Source organism: Chiloscyllium plagiosum, unplaced genomic scaffold (genome assembly GCF_037043375.1).
Source record: "Chiloscyllium plagiosum isolate Xiang-an unplaced genomic scaffold, Cpla_swu_hap1 HiC_scaffold_15, whole genome shotgun sequence".
In the NCBI taxonomy this organism is placed as follows: Eukaryota; Metazoa; Chordata; class Chondrichthyes; order Orectolobiformes; family Hemiscylliidae; genus Chiloscyllium; species Chiloscyllium plagiosum.
The window spans coordinates 66,181,565-66,200,348 of record NW_028270153.1 but is presented as its reverse complement, the minus strand read 5'-3'; the positions used below and the strand labels follow the sequence as shown (position 1 = coordinate 66,200,348).

At 51.8% G+C, this 18,784-nt stretch overlaps 1 long non-coding RNA gene across 2 annotated transcripts in view; it reads left to right on the top strand.

Moving 5' to 3' along the window:
* The window catches only part of LOC122547445 (uncharacterized), a 36,951-nt gene extending 26,095 nt beyond the window's left edge, over window positions 1–10,856 (top strand). For both annotated transcript variants that reach the window (XR_015759500.1, XR_015759501.1), the window contains exon 4: window positions 10,043–10,856. This is a non-coding gene — a long non-coding RNA (uncharacterized LOC122547445). The remainder of the gene's footprint in view (window positions 1–10,042) is intronic.
* Window positions 10,857–18,784: the final 7,928 nt, after the last annotated feature.

Below are 18,784 nucleotides of genomic sequence, written 5' to 3'. Positions count from 1 at the left end.
ACACACACTGTACCCCATCCAAAACACACCCACTCTCACACACACACACACTGTACCCCATCCAAAACACACCCACTCTCACACAAACACACTGTACCCCATCCAAAACACACCCACTCTCACACACACACACATACACTGTACCCCATCCAAAACACACCCACTCTCACACAAACACTGTACCCCGTCCAAAACACACCCACTGTCACACACACACAATGTACCCCATCCAAAACACACCCACTCTCACACACACACCCACTGTACCCCGTCCAAAACACACCCACTCCCTCACAAACACACTGTACCCCATCCAAAACACACCCACTCTCACACACACACACTGTACCCCATCCAAAACACACCCACTCTCACACACACACACAGTACCCCGTCCAAAACACACCCACTCTCACACACACACAGTACCCCATCCAAAACACACCCACTCTCACACACACACACTGTACCCCATCCAAAACACACCCACTCTCACACACACACACACTGTACCCCATCCAAACCACACCCACTCTCACACACACACACACAGTATCCCATCCAAAACACACCCACTCTCACACACACACACTGTACCCCATCCAAAACACACCCACTCTCACACACACACTGTACCCCATCCAAAACACACCCACTCTCACACACACACACTGTACCGCGTCCAAAACACACCCACTCTCACACACACACACACTGTACCCCATCCAAAACACACCCACTCTCACACACACACACACAGTACCCCATCCAAAACACACCCACTCTCACACACACACACTGTACCCCATCCAAAACACACCCACTCTCACACACACACACTGTACCCCATCCAAAACACACCCACTCTCACACACACACACTCTACCCCATCCAAAACACACCCACTCTCTCACACAAACACTGTACCCCATCCAAAACACACCCACTCTCTCACACACACACTGTACCCCATCCAAAACACACCCACTCTCACACACACACACACTGTACCCCATCCAAAACACACCCACTCTCACACACACACACACTGTACCCCATCCAAAACACATCCACTCTCTCACACACACACACTGTACCCCATCCAAAACACACCCACTCTCACACACACACACACACTGTACCCCATCCAAAACACACCCACTCTCACACACACACAGTACCCCGTCCAAAACACACCCACTCTCACACACACACACTGTACCCCATCCAAAACACACCCACTCTCACACACACACACAGTACCCCGTCCAAAACACACCCACTCTCACACACACACACTGTACCGCGTCCAAAACACACCCACTCTCACACACACACACACTGTACCCCATCCAAAACACACCCACTCTCACACACACACACACAGTACCCCATCCAAAACACACCCACTCTCACACACACACACTGTACCCCATCCAAAACACACCCACTCTCACACACACACACTGTACCCCATCCAAAACACACCCACTCTCACACACACACACTCTACCCCATCCAAAACACACCCACTCTCTCACACAAACACTGTACCCCATCCAAAACACACCCACTCTCTCACACACACACTGTACCCCATCCAAAACACACCCACTCTCACACACACACACACTGTACCCCATCCAAAACACACCCACTCTCACACACACACACACTGTACCCCATCCAAAACACATCCACTCTCTCACACACACACACTGTACCCCATCCAAAACACACCCACTCTCACACACACACACACACTGTACCCCATCCAAAACACACCCACTCTCTCACACACACACAGTACCCCGTCCAAAACACACCCACTCTCTCACACACACACTGTACCCCATCCAAAACACACCCACTCTCACACACACACACTGTACCCCATCCAAAACACACCCACTCTCTCACACACACACTGTACCCCATCCAAAACACACCCACTCTCTCACACACACACTGTACCCCATCCAAAACACACCCACTCTCACACACACACACACTGTACCCCATCCAAAACACACCCACTCTCACACACACACACAGTACCCCATCCAAAACACACCCACTCTCACACACACACACTGTACCCCATCCAAAACACACCCACTCTCACACACACACACTGTACCCCATCCAAAACACACCCACTCTCACACACACACACTGTACCCCATCCAAAACACACCCACTCTCACACACACACACTGTACCCCATCCAAAACACACCCACTCTCTCACACACACACTGTACCCCATCCAAAACACACCCACTCTCTCACACACACTGTACCCCATCCAAAACACACCCACTCTCTCACACACACTGTACCCCATCCAAAACACACCCACTCTCTCACACACACACGTTACCCCGTCCAAAACACACCCACTCTCACACACACACACTGTACCCCATCCAAAACACACCCACTCTCACACACACACACTGTACCCCATCCAAAACACACCCACTCTCACACAAACACTGTACCCCATCCAAAACACACCCACTCTCACACACACACACTGTACCCCATCCAAAACACACCCACTCTCACACACACACACACACTGTACCCCATCCAAAACACACCCACTCTCTCACACACACACACTGTACCCCGTCCAAAACACACCCACTCTCACACACACACACTGTACCCCATCCAAAACACACCCACTCTCACACAAACACTGTACCCCATCCAAAACACACCCACTCTCACACACACACACTGTACCCCATCCAAAACACACCCACTCTCACACACACACACACTGTACCCCATCCAAAACACACCCACTCTCACACACACACACACTGTACCCCGTCCAAAACACACCCACTCTCACACAAACACACTGTACCCCATCCAAAACACACCCACTCTCACACACACACACACAGTACCCCATCCAAAACACACCCACTCTGACACACACACACTGTACCCCATCCAAAACACACCCACTCTCACACACACACACAGTACCCCGTCCAAAACACACCCACTCTCACACACACACAGTACCCCATCCAAAACACACCCACTCTCACACACACACACTGTACCCCATCCAAAACACACCCACTCTCACACACACACACACTGTACCCCATCCAAAACACACCCACTCTCACACACACACACACAGTATCCCATCCAAAACACACCCACTCTCACACACACACACTGTACCCCATCCAAAACACACCCACTCTCACACACACACTGTACCCCATCCAAAACACACCCACTCTCTCACACACACACTGTACCCCATCCAAAACACACCCACTCTCACACACACACACACTGTACCCCATCCAAAACACACCCACTCTCACACACACACACACAGTACCCCATCCAAAACACACCCACTCTCTCACACACACACTGTACCCCATCCAAAACACACCCACTCTCACACACACACACTGTACCCCATCCAAAACACACCCACTCTCACACACACACACTGTACCCCATCCAAAACACACCCACTCTCTCACACAAACACTGTACCCCATCCAAAACACACCCACTCTCACACACACACACTGTACCCCATCCAAAACACACCCACTCTCACACACACACACTGTACCCCATCCAAAACACACCCACTCTCTCACACAAACACTGTACCCCATCCAAAACACACCCACTCTCTCACACACACACTGTACCCCATCCAAAACACACCCACTCTCACACACACACACACTGTACCCCATCCAAAACACACCCACTCTCACACACACACACACTGTACCCCATCCAAAACACATCCACTCTCTCACACACACACACTGTACCCCATCCAAAACACACCCACTCTCACACACACACACACACTGTACCCCATCCAAAACACACCCACTCTCACACACACACACAGTACCCCGTCCAAAACACACCCACTCTCACACACACACACTGTACCCCATCCAAAACACACCCACTCTCACACACACACACACACTGTACACCATCCAAAACACACCCACTCTCACACACACACACTGTACCCCATCCAAAACACACCCACTCTCACACACACACACTGTACCCCATCCAAAACACACCCACTCTCTCACACAAACACTGTACCCCATCCAAAACACACCCACTCTCTCACACACACACACTGTACCCCATCCAAAATACACCCACTCTCACACACACACACTGTACCCCATCCAAAACACACCCACTCTCACACACACACACTGTACCCCATCCAAAACACACCCACTCTCACACACACACACTGTACCCCATCCAAAACACACCCACTCTCACACACACACACTGTACCCCATCCAAAACACACCCACTCTCACACACACACACTGTACCCCATCCAAAACACACCCACTCTCACACACACACACTGTACCCCATCCAAAACACACCCACTCTCACACACACACTGTACCCCATCCAAAACACACCCACTCTCACACACACACACTGTACCCCATCCAAAACACACCCACTCTCTCACACACACACTGTACCCCATCCAAAACACACCCACTCTCTCACACACACACTGTACCCCATCCAAAACACACCCACTCTCTCTCACACACACTGTACCCCATCCAAAACACACCCACTCTCTCACACACACACTGTACCCCATCCAAAACACACCCACTCTCTCACACACACACACACTGTACCCCATCCAAAACACACCCACTCTCTCACACACACACACACTGTACCCCATCCAAAACACACCCACTCTCTCACACACACACTGTACCCCATCCAAAACACACCCACTCTCTCTCACACACACTGTACCCCATCCAAAACACACCCACTCTCACACACACACTGTACCCCATCCAAAACACACCCACTCTCTCACACACACACTGTACCCCATCCAAAACACACCCACTCTCACACACACACACACTGTACCCCATCCAAAACACACCCACTCTCACACACACACACAGTACCCCATCCAAAACACACCCACTCTCACACACACACACTGTACCCCATCCAAAACACACCCACTCTCACACACACACACTGTACCCCATCCAAAACACACCCACTCTCACACACACACACTGTACCCCATCCAAAACACACCCACTCTCACACACACACACTGTACCCCATCCAAAACACACCCACTCTCTCACACACACACTGTACCCCATCCAAAACACACCCACTCTCTCACACACACTGTACCCCATCCAAAACACACCCACTCTCTCACACACACTGTACCCCATCCAAAACACACCCACTCTCTCACACACACACTGTACCCCGTCCAAAACACACCCACTCTCACACACACACACTGTACCCCATCCAAAACACACCCACTCTCACACACACACACACTGTACCCCATCCAAAACACACCCACTCTCACACAAACACTGTACCCCATCCAAAACACACCCACTCTCACACACACACACTGTACCCCATCCAAAACACACCCACTCTCAAACACACACAGTACCCCATCCGAAACACACCCACTCTCACACACACACACACAGTCCCCCATCCAAAACACACCCACTCTCACACACACACACTGTACCCCGTCCAAAACACACCCACTCTCACACACACACACTGTACCCCATCCAAAACACACCCACTCTCACACACACACACTGTACCCCATCCAAAACACACCCACTCTCTCACACACACACTGTACCCCGTCCAAAACACACCCACTCTCACACACACACACAGTACCCCATCCAAAACACACCCACTCTCACACAAACACACTGTACCCCATCCAAAACACACCCACTCTCACACACACACGCACACAGTACCCCATCCAAAACACACCCACTCTCACACACACACACTGTACCCCATCCAAAACACACCCACTCTCACACACACACACAGTACCCCATCCAAAACACACCCACTCTCACACAAACACACTGTACCCCATCCAAAACACACCCACTCTCACACACACACGCACACAGTACCCCATCCAAAACACACCCACTCTCACACACACACACTGTACCCCATCCAAAACACACCCACTCTCACACACACACACAGTACCCCATCCAAAACACACCCACTCTCACACAAACACACTGTACCCCATCCAAAACACACCCACTCTCACACACACACGCACACAGTACCCCATCCAAAACACACCCACTCTCACACACACACACTGTACCCCATCCAAAACACACCCACTCTCACACACACACACAGTACCCCATCCAAAACACACCCACTCTCACACACACACACTGTACCCCATCCAAAACACACCCACTCTCACACACACACACTGTACCCCATCCAAAACACACCTACTCTCACACACACACACAGTACCCCGTCCAAAACACACCCACTCTCACACACACACAGTACCCCGTCCAAAACACACCCACTCTCACACACACACACTGTACCCCATCCAAAACACACCTACTCTCACACACACACACAGTACCCCGTCCAAAACACACCCACTCTCACACACACACTGTACCCCATCCAAAACACACCCACTCTCACACACACACTGTACCCCATCCAAAACACACCCACTCTCTCACACACACACTGTACCCCATCCAAAACACACCCACTCTCACACACACACACACTGTACCCCATCCAAAACACACCCACTCTCACACACACACACTGTACCCCATCCAAAACACACCCACTCTCACACACACACACACTGTACCCCATCCAAAACACATCCACTCTCTCACACACACACACTGTACCCCATCCAAAACACACCCACTCTCTCACACACACACACACTGTACCCCATCCAAAACACACCCACTCTCACACACACACACACAGTACCCCATCCAAAACACACCCACTCTCACACACACACACACAGTACCCCATCCAAAACACACCCACTCTCACACACACACACACACTGTACACCATCCAAAACACTCCCACTCTCACACACACACACACACTGTACCCCATCCAAAACACACCCACTCTCACACACACACACACACTGTACACCATCCAAAACACACCCACTCTCACACACACACACTGTACCCCATCCAAAACACACCCACTCTCACACACACACACTGTACCCCATCCAAAACACACCCACTCTCTCACACAAACACTGTACCCCATCCAAAACACACCCACTCTCTCACACACACACACTGTACCCCATCCAAAACACACCCACTCTCACACACACACACAGTACCCCATCCAAAACACACCCACTCTCACACACACACACTGTACCCCATCCAAAACACACCCACTCTCACACACACACACTGTACCCCATCCAAAACACACCCACTCTCACACACACACACTGTACCCCATCCAAAACACACCCACTCTCACACACACACTGTACCCCATCCAAAACACACCCACTCTCACACACACACTGTACCCCATCCAAAACACACCCACTCTCTCACACACACACTGTACCCCATCCAAAACACACCCACTCTCACACACACACACACTGTACCCCATCCAAAACACACCCACTCTCACACACACACACAGTACCCCATCCAAAACACACCCACTCTCACACACACACACTGTACCCCATCCAAAACACACCCACTCTCACACACACACACTGTACCCCATCCAAAACACACCCACTCTCACACACACACACTGTACCCCATCCAAAACACACCCACTCTCACACACACACACTGTACCCCATCCAAAACACACCCACTCTCTCACACACACACTGTACCCCATCCAAAACACACCCACTCTCTCACACACACTGTACCCCATCCAAAACACACCCACTCTCTCACACACACTGTACCCCATCCAAAACACACCCACTCTCTCACACACACACTGTACCCCGTCCAAAACACACCCACTCTCACACACACACACTGTACCCCATCCAAAACACACCCACTCTCACACACACACACTGTACCCCATCCAAAACACACCCACTCTCACACAAACACTGTACCCCATCCAAAACACACCCACTCTCACACACACACACTGTACCCCATCCAAAACACACCCACTCTCACACACACACACACACTGTACCCCATCCAAAACACACCCACTCTCACACACACACACTGTACCCCATCCAAAACACACCCACTCTCACACACACACACTGTACCCCATCCAAAACACACCCACTCTCTCACACACACAGTACCCCATCCGAAACACACCCACTCTCACACACACACACACAGTCCCCCATCCAAAACACACCCACTCTCACACACACACACTGTACCCCGTCCAAAACACACCCACTCTCACACACACACACACAGTCCCCCATCCAAAACACACCCACTCGCACACACACACACACAGTCCCCCATCCAAAACACACCCACTCTCACACACACACACTGTACCCCATCCAAAACACACCCACTCTCACACACACACACAGTACCCCATCCAAAACACACCCACTCTCACACACACACACTGTACCCCGTCCAAAACACACCCACTCTCACACACACACTGTACCCATCCAACTCCCCCCACACACACACCCAATCCCATCCAAACCCCCCCCCCCCCCCCCCCCCCGGTTCATACGTACACACACACACACAATCCCATCCACCCCCACCCCCCCATACACATGCACACACACAATGCCCTATCCTGCTACCCACATACTCTCTCTCTCACACATGTACACACACACACACTGTACCCATCCAACCCCCCCCGATACACACGCACACACACAATGCCCTATCCTGCTACCCACACACTCTCTCTCTTACCCACACACTCTCCTTTTCTCTCTCTCTCTCTCTCTTTCACACACACACTGTACCCCATCCAAAGCCCACCCACCCTCACACACACACTGTACCCATCCAACTCCCCCCACACACACACCCAATCCCATCCAAACCCCCCCCCCCGGTACATACGTACACACACACACACAATCCCATCCACCCACGCCCCCCCATACACATGCACACACACAATGCCCTATCCTGCTACCCACATACTCTCTCTCTCACACATGTACACACACACACACTGTACCCATCCAACCCCCCCCCGATACACACGCACACACACAATGCCCTATCCTGCTACCCACATACTCTCTCTCTCACACATGTACACACACACACACTGTACCCATCCAAACCCTCCCCCCCCGATACACACGCACACACACAATGCCCTATCCTGCTACCCACATACTCTCTCTCTCACACATGTACACACACACACACACACTGTACCCATCCAACCCCCCCCCCATACACACGCACACACACAATGCCCTATCCTGCTACCCACATACTCTCTCTCTCACACATGTACACACACACACACACACTGTACCCATCCAACCCCCCCCCATACACACGCACACACACAATGCCCTATCCTGCTACCCACACACTCTCTCTCTTACACACACACTCTCCTTTTCTCTCTCTCTCTCTCTTTCACACACACACTGTACCCCATCCAAAGCCCACCCACCCTCACACACACACTGTACCCATCCAACTCCCCCCCACACACACACACCCAATCCCATCCAAACCCCCCCCCCCCCCCCGGTACATACGTACACACACACACACAATCCCATCCACCCCCACCCCCCCCCCCCATACACATGCACACACACAATGCCCTATCCTGCTACCCACATACTCTCTCTCTCACACATGTACACACACACACACACTGTACCCATCCAACCCCCCCCCATACACATGCACACACACAATGCCCTATCCTGCTACCCACATACTCTCTCTCTCACACACACATTGTTGATCTTTGTTGGACCGTTGTTCCCAGTTTGTCCCAGTTTCTCCTGCTGTCTGTCCATTTCCCAATCCTCACTTGGACGATTACTTCAGTTTGATTCTGCAGCCCGTTGTGCGTCATACTTGTGACTTACTGCCTCTTCCATTTTTATTTTGCAGCAAAATCAACCTTGTGGGTTCTCTAACTTCTAGATTCTATCATCCGATTAGTGGCTAGTTTTCTCTGTCAGATCCTCACACTATGCAGTAAATTCCCCCTCAATACCTTCGAATCTCACACAATCCCGGGAGTCGCTCCATGAGTCACATTGAATCCCTGCTTAGATCAGTTAGTTTCTCGCTTACTTCTGTCAGGCCCAAACTCAACCCTGTTAAGTTCTCAATGCTCCCCTGGGGGGGGGCACCCAATTCCCTTTGATTATCAACCAATCCTATTTGACTCCCAATCGATCTTGTTTGATTCCCGCCCACTTCTGTGTGATTTTTCACCCGACTCTTTCAAACCTGCACTCAATCCTGTTAGATTCCCAATCCATCCTGTTGGAATGTCACCCGATTTTGTCAGATTCCCATTCAATGATCCCTGAATCGAGTGATCAGCTTATTCAGAATGGCCCCCCACATTGATGCCATCTGTTGAAACCATCCCTTCTCATTGGGATTGGATTCGCCTGCTGGTTGGATCCACGTTGAAGATCTGTGCGAGCTACTCCGAATTCCTGTGAGATTCCGATGGAAGGTTTCTACATGACTGCTCGAGTCCCACTGGATCTCTGCCAGATCCCTGTTTGAGCCACGCTGGAGTCAGTTTGGAGCCCAGTTGGGCCGGATTGGATTATGTTTGAGTGTAATAGGAAACTGGCTGGAGGTAGATAAAAAGCCTCTCCCTGTCAACTCTTCAAAATCGACCAAGTTTAATTCCTCCTCGGACATTGTTTATGTGCCAGAGCACAGAAAGTTGTAAATTTATCACCGCAAAAAATAAATCAATTCCACTAAACTCCCGTTTATGACTGGCGTCCATGTGAAACGTGCTGCTGAAGGCATTTGATTCCAGCTGTGAGAGGGTCAGGCTGTTGGGGAGATGATTAGGGACACTCAGCAGAGGGTGAGATGAAATCACAAACCCTCTAAATCTCATGAATAACCTGGTGTAAGCAGTGTGTGGATGGAGGGATACAGGGTGTGGATGGAGGGATACGGGGTGTGGATGGAGGGATACAGGGTGTGGATGGAGGGATACGGGGTGTGGATGGAGGGATACAGGGTGTGGATGGAGGGATACGGGGTGTGGATGGAGGGATACAGGGTGTGGATGGAGGGATACAGGGTGTGGATGGAGGGATACGGGGTGTAGATGGAGGGATACGGGGTGTGGATGGAGGGATACAGGGTGTGGATGGAGGGATACAGGGTGTGGATGGAGGGATACGGGGTGTGGATGGCGGGATACAGGGTGTGGATGGCGGGATACAGGGTGTGGATGGAGGGATACAGGGTGCGGATGGAGGGATACAGGGTGCGGATGGAAGGATACACTGTGCGGATGGAGGGATACAGGGTGTGGATGGAGGGATACAGGGTGTGGATGGAGGGATACACTGTGCGGATGGAGGGATACACTGTGCGGATGGAGGGATACAGGGTGTGGATGGAGGGAGACAGGGTGTGGATGGAGGGATACGGGGTGTAGATGGAGGGATACAGGGTGTGGATGGAGGGATACAGGGTGTGGATGGAGGGATACGGGGTGTGGATGGCGGGATACAGGGTGTGGATGGCGGGATACAGGGTGTGGATGGAGGGATACAGGGTGCGGATGGAGGGATACAGGGTGCGGATGGAAGGATACACTGTGCGGATGGAGGGATACAGGGTGTGGATGGAGGGATACAGGGTGTGGATGGAGGGATACACTGTGCGGATGGAGGGATACACTGTGCGGATGGAGGGAGACAGGGTGTGGATGGAGGGAGACAGGGTGTGGATGGAGGGATACGGGGTGTAGATGGAGGGATACAGGGTGTGGATGGAGGGATACAGGGTGTGGATGGAGGGATACGGGGTGTAGATGGAGGGATACGGGGTGTGGATGGAGGGATACAGGGTGTGGATGGAGGGATACAGGGTGTGGATGGAGGGATACAGTGTGTGGATGGAGGGATACAGGGTGTGGATGGAGGGATACAGGGTGTGGATGGAGGGATACGGGGTGTGGATGGAGGGATACAGGGTGTGGATGGAGGGATACAGGGTGTGGATGGAGGGATACAGGGTGTGGATGGAGGGATACGGGGTGTGGATGGAGGGATACAGGGTGTGGATGGAGGGATACAGGGTGTGGATGGAGGGATACAGGGTGCGGATGGAGGGATACAGGGTGCGGATGGAGGGATACAGGGTGCGGATGGAGGGATACACTGTGCGGATGGAGGGATACAGGGTGTGGATGGAGGGATACAGGGTGTGGATGGAGGGATACACTGTGCGGATGGAGGGATACACTGTGCGGATGGAGGGATACACTGTGCGGATGGAGGGATACAGGGTGTGGATGGAGGGATACGGGGTGTGGATGGAGGGATACGGGGTGTAGATGGAGGGATACAGGGTGTGGATGGAGGGATACAGGGTGTGGATGGAGGGATACAAGGTGTGGATGGAGGGATACAGGGTGTAGATGGAGGGATATGGGGTGTGGATGGAGGGATACAGGGTGTGGATGGAGGGATACAGGGTGTGGATGGAGGGATACAGTGTGTGGATGGAGGGATACGGGGTGTGGATGGAGGGATACGGGGTGTGGATGGAGGGATACAGGGTGTGGATGGAGGGATACAGGGTGTGGATGGAGGGATACAGGGTGTGGATGGAGGGATACAGGGTGTGAACAGATGGTTACACTGTGTAAATGGTGGGATACAGAGTGTAAACAGAAGGTTACAGGCTGTAGATGGAGGGTGTACAGGGTGTGAACAGAGGGTTACAGGGTGTAGATGGAGGGGTACAGGGTGTGAACAGAGGGTTACAGGGTGTAGATGGAGGGGTACAGGGTGTGAACAGAGGGTTACAGGGTGTTGATGGAGGGGTACAGGGTGTGAACAGAAGATTACAGGGTGTAGGTGGAGGGGTACAAGGTGTGGACAGAAGGTTACAGGGTGTAGGTGGAGGGGTACAAGGTGTGGACAGAAGGTTACAGGGTGTAGGTGGAGGGGTACAGGGTGTGGACAGAGGGTTACAGGGTGTTGATGAAGGGGTACAGGGTGTGAACAGAAGATTACAGGGTGTAGGTGGAGGGGTACAAGGTGTGGACAGAGGGTTACAGGGTGTAGACGGTGGGATACAGGGTGTGAACAGAGGGTTACAGGGTGTTGATGGAGGGGTACAGGGTGTGAACAGAAGGTTACAGGTTGTAGGTGGAGGGGTACAGGGTGTGGACAGAAGGTTACAGGGTGTAGGTGGAGGGGTACAAGGTGTGGACAGAAGGTTACAGGGTGTAGGTGGAGGGGTCAGGGTGTGGACAGAGGGTTACAGGGTGTAGACGGTGGGATATAGGGTGTGAACAGAGGATTACAGGGTGTAAGTGGATGAATACAGGGTGTGGAAGGAGGGACACAGGGTGTAGACAGTGGGATACCGGGTGTGACCAGAGGGTTACGGGTGCAGATGGTAGGATACAGGGCATGGACGTGGGTTATAGGTGTAGATGTTGGGATACTGGGAGTGGACACACATTTACAGGGTGTAGGTGGAAGGATACAGGGTGTGAACAGAGGGTTACACGGTTTGAATAGAGGGATACAGGCTGTGGACAGAGGCTTATGGGGTGTAGATTGTGATATACAGGGTGTGAACAGAGGGTTACAGGGTGTAGATAGAGGGATACAGGGTGTGGACAGAGGGTTACAGGATGTAGATGGTAGGGTACAAGGTGTGAACAGAGGGTTACAGGGTGTGAACAGAGGGTTACAGGGTGTGAACAGAGAGATACTGGGTGTGGATAGAGGCTTTTCGGGTGTAGATTGTGAGATACAGGGTGTGAACAGAGGGTTACAGGGTGTAGTTAGAGGGAAACAGGGTGTTAACAGAGGGTTACAGGGTGTAGATTGTGCGATACAGGGTGTGGACAGCGGGTTACAGGGTGTAGATGGAGGGATGCAGGGTGTGAACAGAGGGTTACAGGGTGTAGATGGAGGGATGCAGGGTGTGAACAGAGGGTTACAGGGTGTAGATGGTAGGTTACAGGGTATTGACAGAGTGTTACAGGGTGTAGACGGAGGGAAACAGGGGGTAAACAGAGGATTACAGGGTGTAGATAGTAGGTTACAGGGTGAAGATGGAGGAATGCAGGGTGTGAACACAGGGATTAAGAATGTGGATAGAGGCTTACAAGGTGTAGATTGTGCGATACAGGGTGTGGACAGAGCAGAAAAGGTGTATATGGTAGGATACAGGGTGTCGACAGAGGGTTACAGGGTGTGGATGGAGGGATACAGGGTGTGAACAGAGGGTTACACAGTGTAGATGGAGGAATACTGAGTGTGAACAGAGGTTTACGGGTGCAGATGGTAGGATACAGGGCGTGGACGCGGGTTACAGGTGTAGATATTGGGATACAGGGAGTGGACAGAGGGTTACAGGGTGTAGGTAGACGGATACAGGGTATGAACAGAGGGTTACAGGGTGTACATGGTAGGTTACAGGGTGTGGACAGAGGGTTACAGGGTGTGGACAGAGGGTTACAGGGTGTGGACAGAAGCGTTTGGGGTGTAGATTGTAGGATGCAGGATGTGGACAGAGCGTTCAAATGTGTATATTGTAGGATACAGGGTGTTGACAGAGGGTTACAGGGTTTACAATGTGCGATACAGGTTGTGAACAGAGGGTTACACAGTGTAGATGAGGGATACAGGGTGTGGGCAGAGGGTTACAATGTGTATATTGTAGGATACAGGGTGTGAACAGATGGTTACAGGGTGTATATTGTTGGATACAGGGTGTGAACAGAGAGATACTGGTTGTGGATAGAGGCTTATAGGGTGTAGATTGTGAGATACAGGGTGTGGACAGAGGGTTACAGGGTGTAGATTGTGGGATACAGGGTGTGAACAGAGAGTTACAGGGTGTAGATTGTGGGATACAGGGTGTGGACAGAGGGTTACAGGGTGTAGATGGGCGGATACAGGGTGTGAACAGAGGGTTACAGGGTGTAGATTGTGGGATACAGGGTGTGAACAGAGAGTTACAGGGTGTAGATTGTGGGATACAGGGCGTGAAGAGAGGGTTACAGGGTGTAGATGTTAGGATACAGGGTGTGAAGAGAGGGTTACAGGGTGTAGATGTTAGGATACAGGGTGTGGACAGAGGGTTACAGGGTGTAGATGTTAGGATACAGGGTGTGAACAGAGGGTTACAGGGTGTAGATTGTGGGATACAGGGTGTGGACAGAGGGTTACAGGGTGTAGATGGAGGGATAAAGGGTGTGGATAGACGCTTACAGGGTGTAGATTGTGGGATACAGGGTGTGGACACAGCGTTACAGGGTGTAGTTGTTAGAATACAGGGTGTGGACAGAGGGTTACAGGGTGTAGGTGGACGGATACAGGGTGTGAACAGAGGGTTACAGGGTGTAGATGGTAGGATACAGGGTATGAACAGAGGGTTACAGGGTGGAGATTGTCAGATACAGGGTGTGTACAGAGGGTTACCGGGTGTAGATGGTAGGATACAGGATGTGGACAGAGGGTTACAGGGTGTAGATTGTCAGATACAGGGTGTGAACAGAGGGTTACAGGGCGTGGACAGAGGGTTACAGGGTGTAGATGGAGGGAAACAGGGTGTGAACAGAGGGTTACAGTGCATTGATAGAGGCTTATAGGGTGTAGATTGTGGGATACAGGGTGTGGACAGAGCGGTAAAGGTGTATATGGTAGGATACAGGCTGTCGACAGAGGGGTACAGGGTGTAGATGGAGGGATAGAGTGTGTGAACAAACGGTTACAGAGTGTGGATGTAGGGATACACGGTGTGAACAGAGGGTTAAAGGGTGTAGATGATGGGATACTGGGTGTGAACAGAGGATTACAGGGTGTAGATGGAGGGATACAGGGTGCGTGCCGAGGGTTACAGGGTATAGGCCGAGGGATACAGAGTGTGAACAGAGGGTTACAGCATGTAGATGGAGGGTTGCAGGTGTGGACAGAGGGTTCCGGGTGTAGATGGAGGGATAAAGGGTGTGGATAGAGGCTTACAGGGTGTAGATTGTGGGATACAGGGTGTGGACAGAGCGGAAATGGTGTATATGGTAGGATACAGTGTGTCGACAGCGTGTAACAGACTGTGGATGGACGGTTACAGGGTGTGAAGAGAGGATTACAGAGTGGAGATGGAGGGATACAGGGTGTGAACAGAGGGTTACCGGGTGTAGATTGTGGGATACAGGGTGTGGACAGAGGGTTACTGGGTGTAGATTGTGGGATACAGGGTGTGGACAGAGGGTTACAGGGGGTAGATTGTGGGATACAGGGTGTGGACAGAGGGTTACAGGGTGTAGATTGTGGGATACAGGGTGTGGACAGAGGGTTACAGGGGGTAGATTGTGGGATACAGGGTGTGGACAGAGGGTTACAGGGGGTAGATTGTGGGATACAGGGTGTGGACAGAGGGTTACAGGGTGTAGATTGTGGGATACAGGGTGTGGACAGAGGGTTACAGGGGGTAGATTGTGGGATACAGGGTGTGGACAGAGGGTTACAGGGGGTAGATTGTGGGATACAGGGTGTGGACAGAGGGTTACAGGGTGTAGATGGTAGGTTACAGGGTGTGAACAGAGGGTTACAGGGCGTAGATGGTAGGTTACAGGGTGTGAACAGAGGGTTACAGGGCGTAGATGGTAGGTTACAGGGTGTGAACAGAGGGTTACAGGGCATAGATTGTGGGGTACAGGGTGTGGACAGAGGGTTACAGGGTGTAGATTGTGGGGTACAGGGTGTGGACAGAGGGTTACAGGGAGTAGATTGTGGGATACAGGGTGTGGACAGAGGGTTACAGGGTGTAGATTGTGGGATACAGGGTGTGAACAGAGGATTACAGGCTGTAGATGGAGGGATACAGGGTGTGCGCCGAGGGTTACAGGGTATAGGCCGAGGGATACAGAGTGTGAACACAGGGTTACAGCATGTAGATGGAGGGTTGCAGGTGTGGACAGAGGGTTCCGGGTGTAGATGGAGGGATAAAGGGTGTGGATAGAGGCTTACAGGGTGTAGATTGTGGGATACAGGGTGTGGACAGAGCGAAAATGGTGTATATGGTAGGATACAGTGTGTCGACAGCGTGTTACAGGCTGTGGATGGACGGTTACAGGGTGTGAACAGAGGGTTACAGAGTGGAGATGGAGGGATACAGGGTGTGAACAGAGGGTTACCGGGTGTAGATGGAGGGATACAGGGTGTGAACAGAGGGTTACAGGGGTTAGATTGTGGGATACAGGGTGTGGACAGAGGGTTAAAGGGTGTAGATGGTAGGTTACAGGGTGTGAACAGAGGGTTACAGGGCGTAGATTGTGGGGTACAGGGTGTGGACAGAGGGTTACAGGGTGTAGATTGTGGGATACAGGGTGTGGACAGAGGGTTACAGGGTGTAGATGGTAGAATACAGGGTGTGAACAGAGGGTTACAGGGTGTAGATTGTGGGGTACAGGGTGTGGACAGAGGGTTACAGGGTGTAGATGGAGAGATGCATGGGTCGGGATAGAGGGATAGAGTGAATGGACAGAGGGATATATCGTGCAGGTAGAGGAATACAGAGCCTGGATGGATGGATACAACATACAGATCAAAGGATGCAGGGTAAGGATGGAGGCGTACAGAGGGTGGATGGGGGGATACAGGGTGAGAGCAGAGGGTTACAGGGTGTGAACAGAGGCATACAAGGTATGGACCAAGGCTTACGGGGTGTAGATAGTGGGATACAAGGTGTGGACAGAGCATTATAAGGTGAATGTGGTAGGATACAGGTGTCGATAGAGGGTAACAGGGTGTAGGTGGAGAGTTACAGGGTGTGGACAGAGGCTTACGTGGTGTAGATTGCAGGATACAGGGTGTCGACAGAGGGTTACAGGGTATAGAATGTGGGATACAGTGTGCGAACAGAGGGTTACAGAGAGTAGATGGTCGGATACAGGGTGTGGACGAGGGTTACAAGGTGGAGATGGAGGGTTCCAGAGTGTAGATATGGGGTTACAGTGTGTGAACAGAGGGTTACAGTGTGTGGACAGAAGGGTAAAGGGTGTAGACTGAGGGATACAGGGGGTGTGAACAGAGGGTTACAGGGTGTGGACTACTGGATATAGGATGCAGATCGAGGGATGCCAATGGATAAGTCACCAATAATTTTCTGTGCCTTTGATCACTGTGTCCTTTATTCTGAGCTGCAATGATTTCCTGACATTGAGCTTCTCCATGAATTTCTTTAAAATCCTGGGGCGGAAGTCCTGAGCAGTGTGGCTGTCTCTCCGCCCTCTGTAGTGGCTAAGCAACCACTCAGTTGTATCAATGAAGTGTAAACAAAGAATTGACCACCTGGCATCAACCTAGGCACCGGGAAAGTCAATGGCAGAAACAGCCCCATCACCCTGCAAGGGCCCTCCTCATTAACATGAGGGGGCTCACGCCAAAATAGGGAGAACTGTCCCATAGACTAAGGAAGCAACAACCTGACACAGTCATACTCATGGAATCATACCTTACAATGTCCCAGACACCACCATCACCATTCCTGGCTATGTCCTGCCCCATTGGAAGTCTCATGGCCTCAGGGCAAACACGGGCAAGGAGACGTACTGCATGTTACCACGTACCATCCTCCCTTGGCTGATGAATCGGTGCTCCTCCATGTTGACCA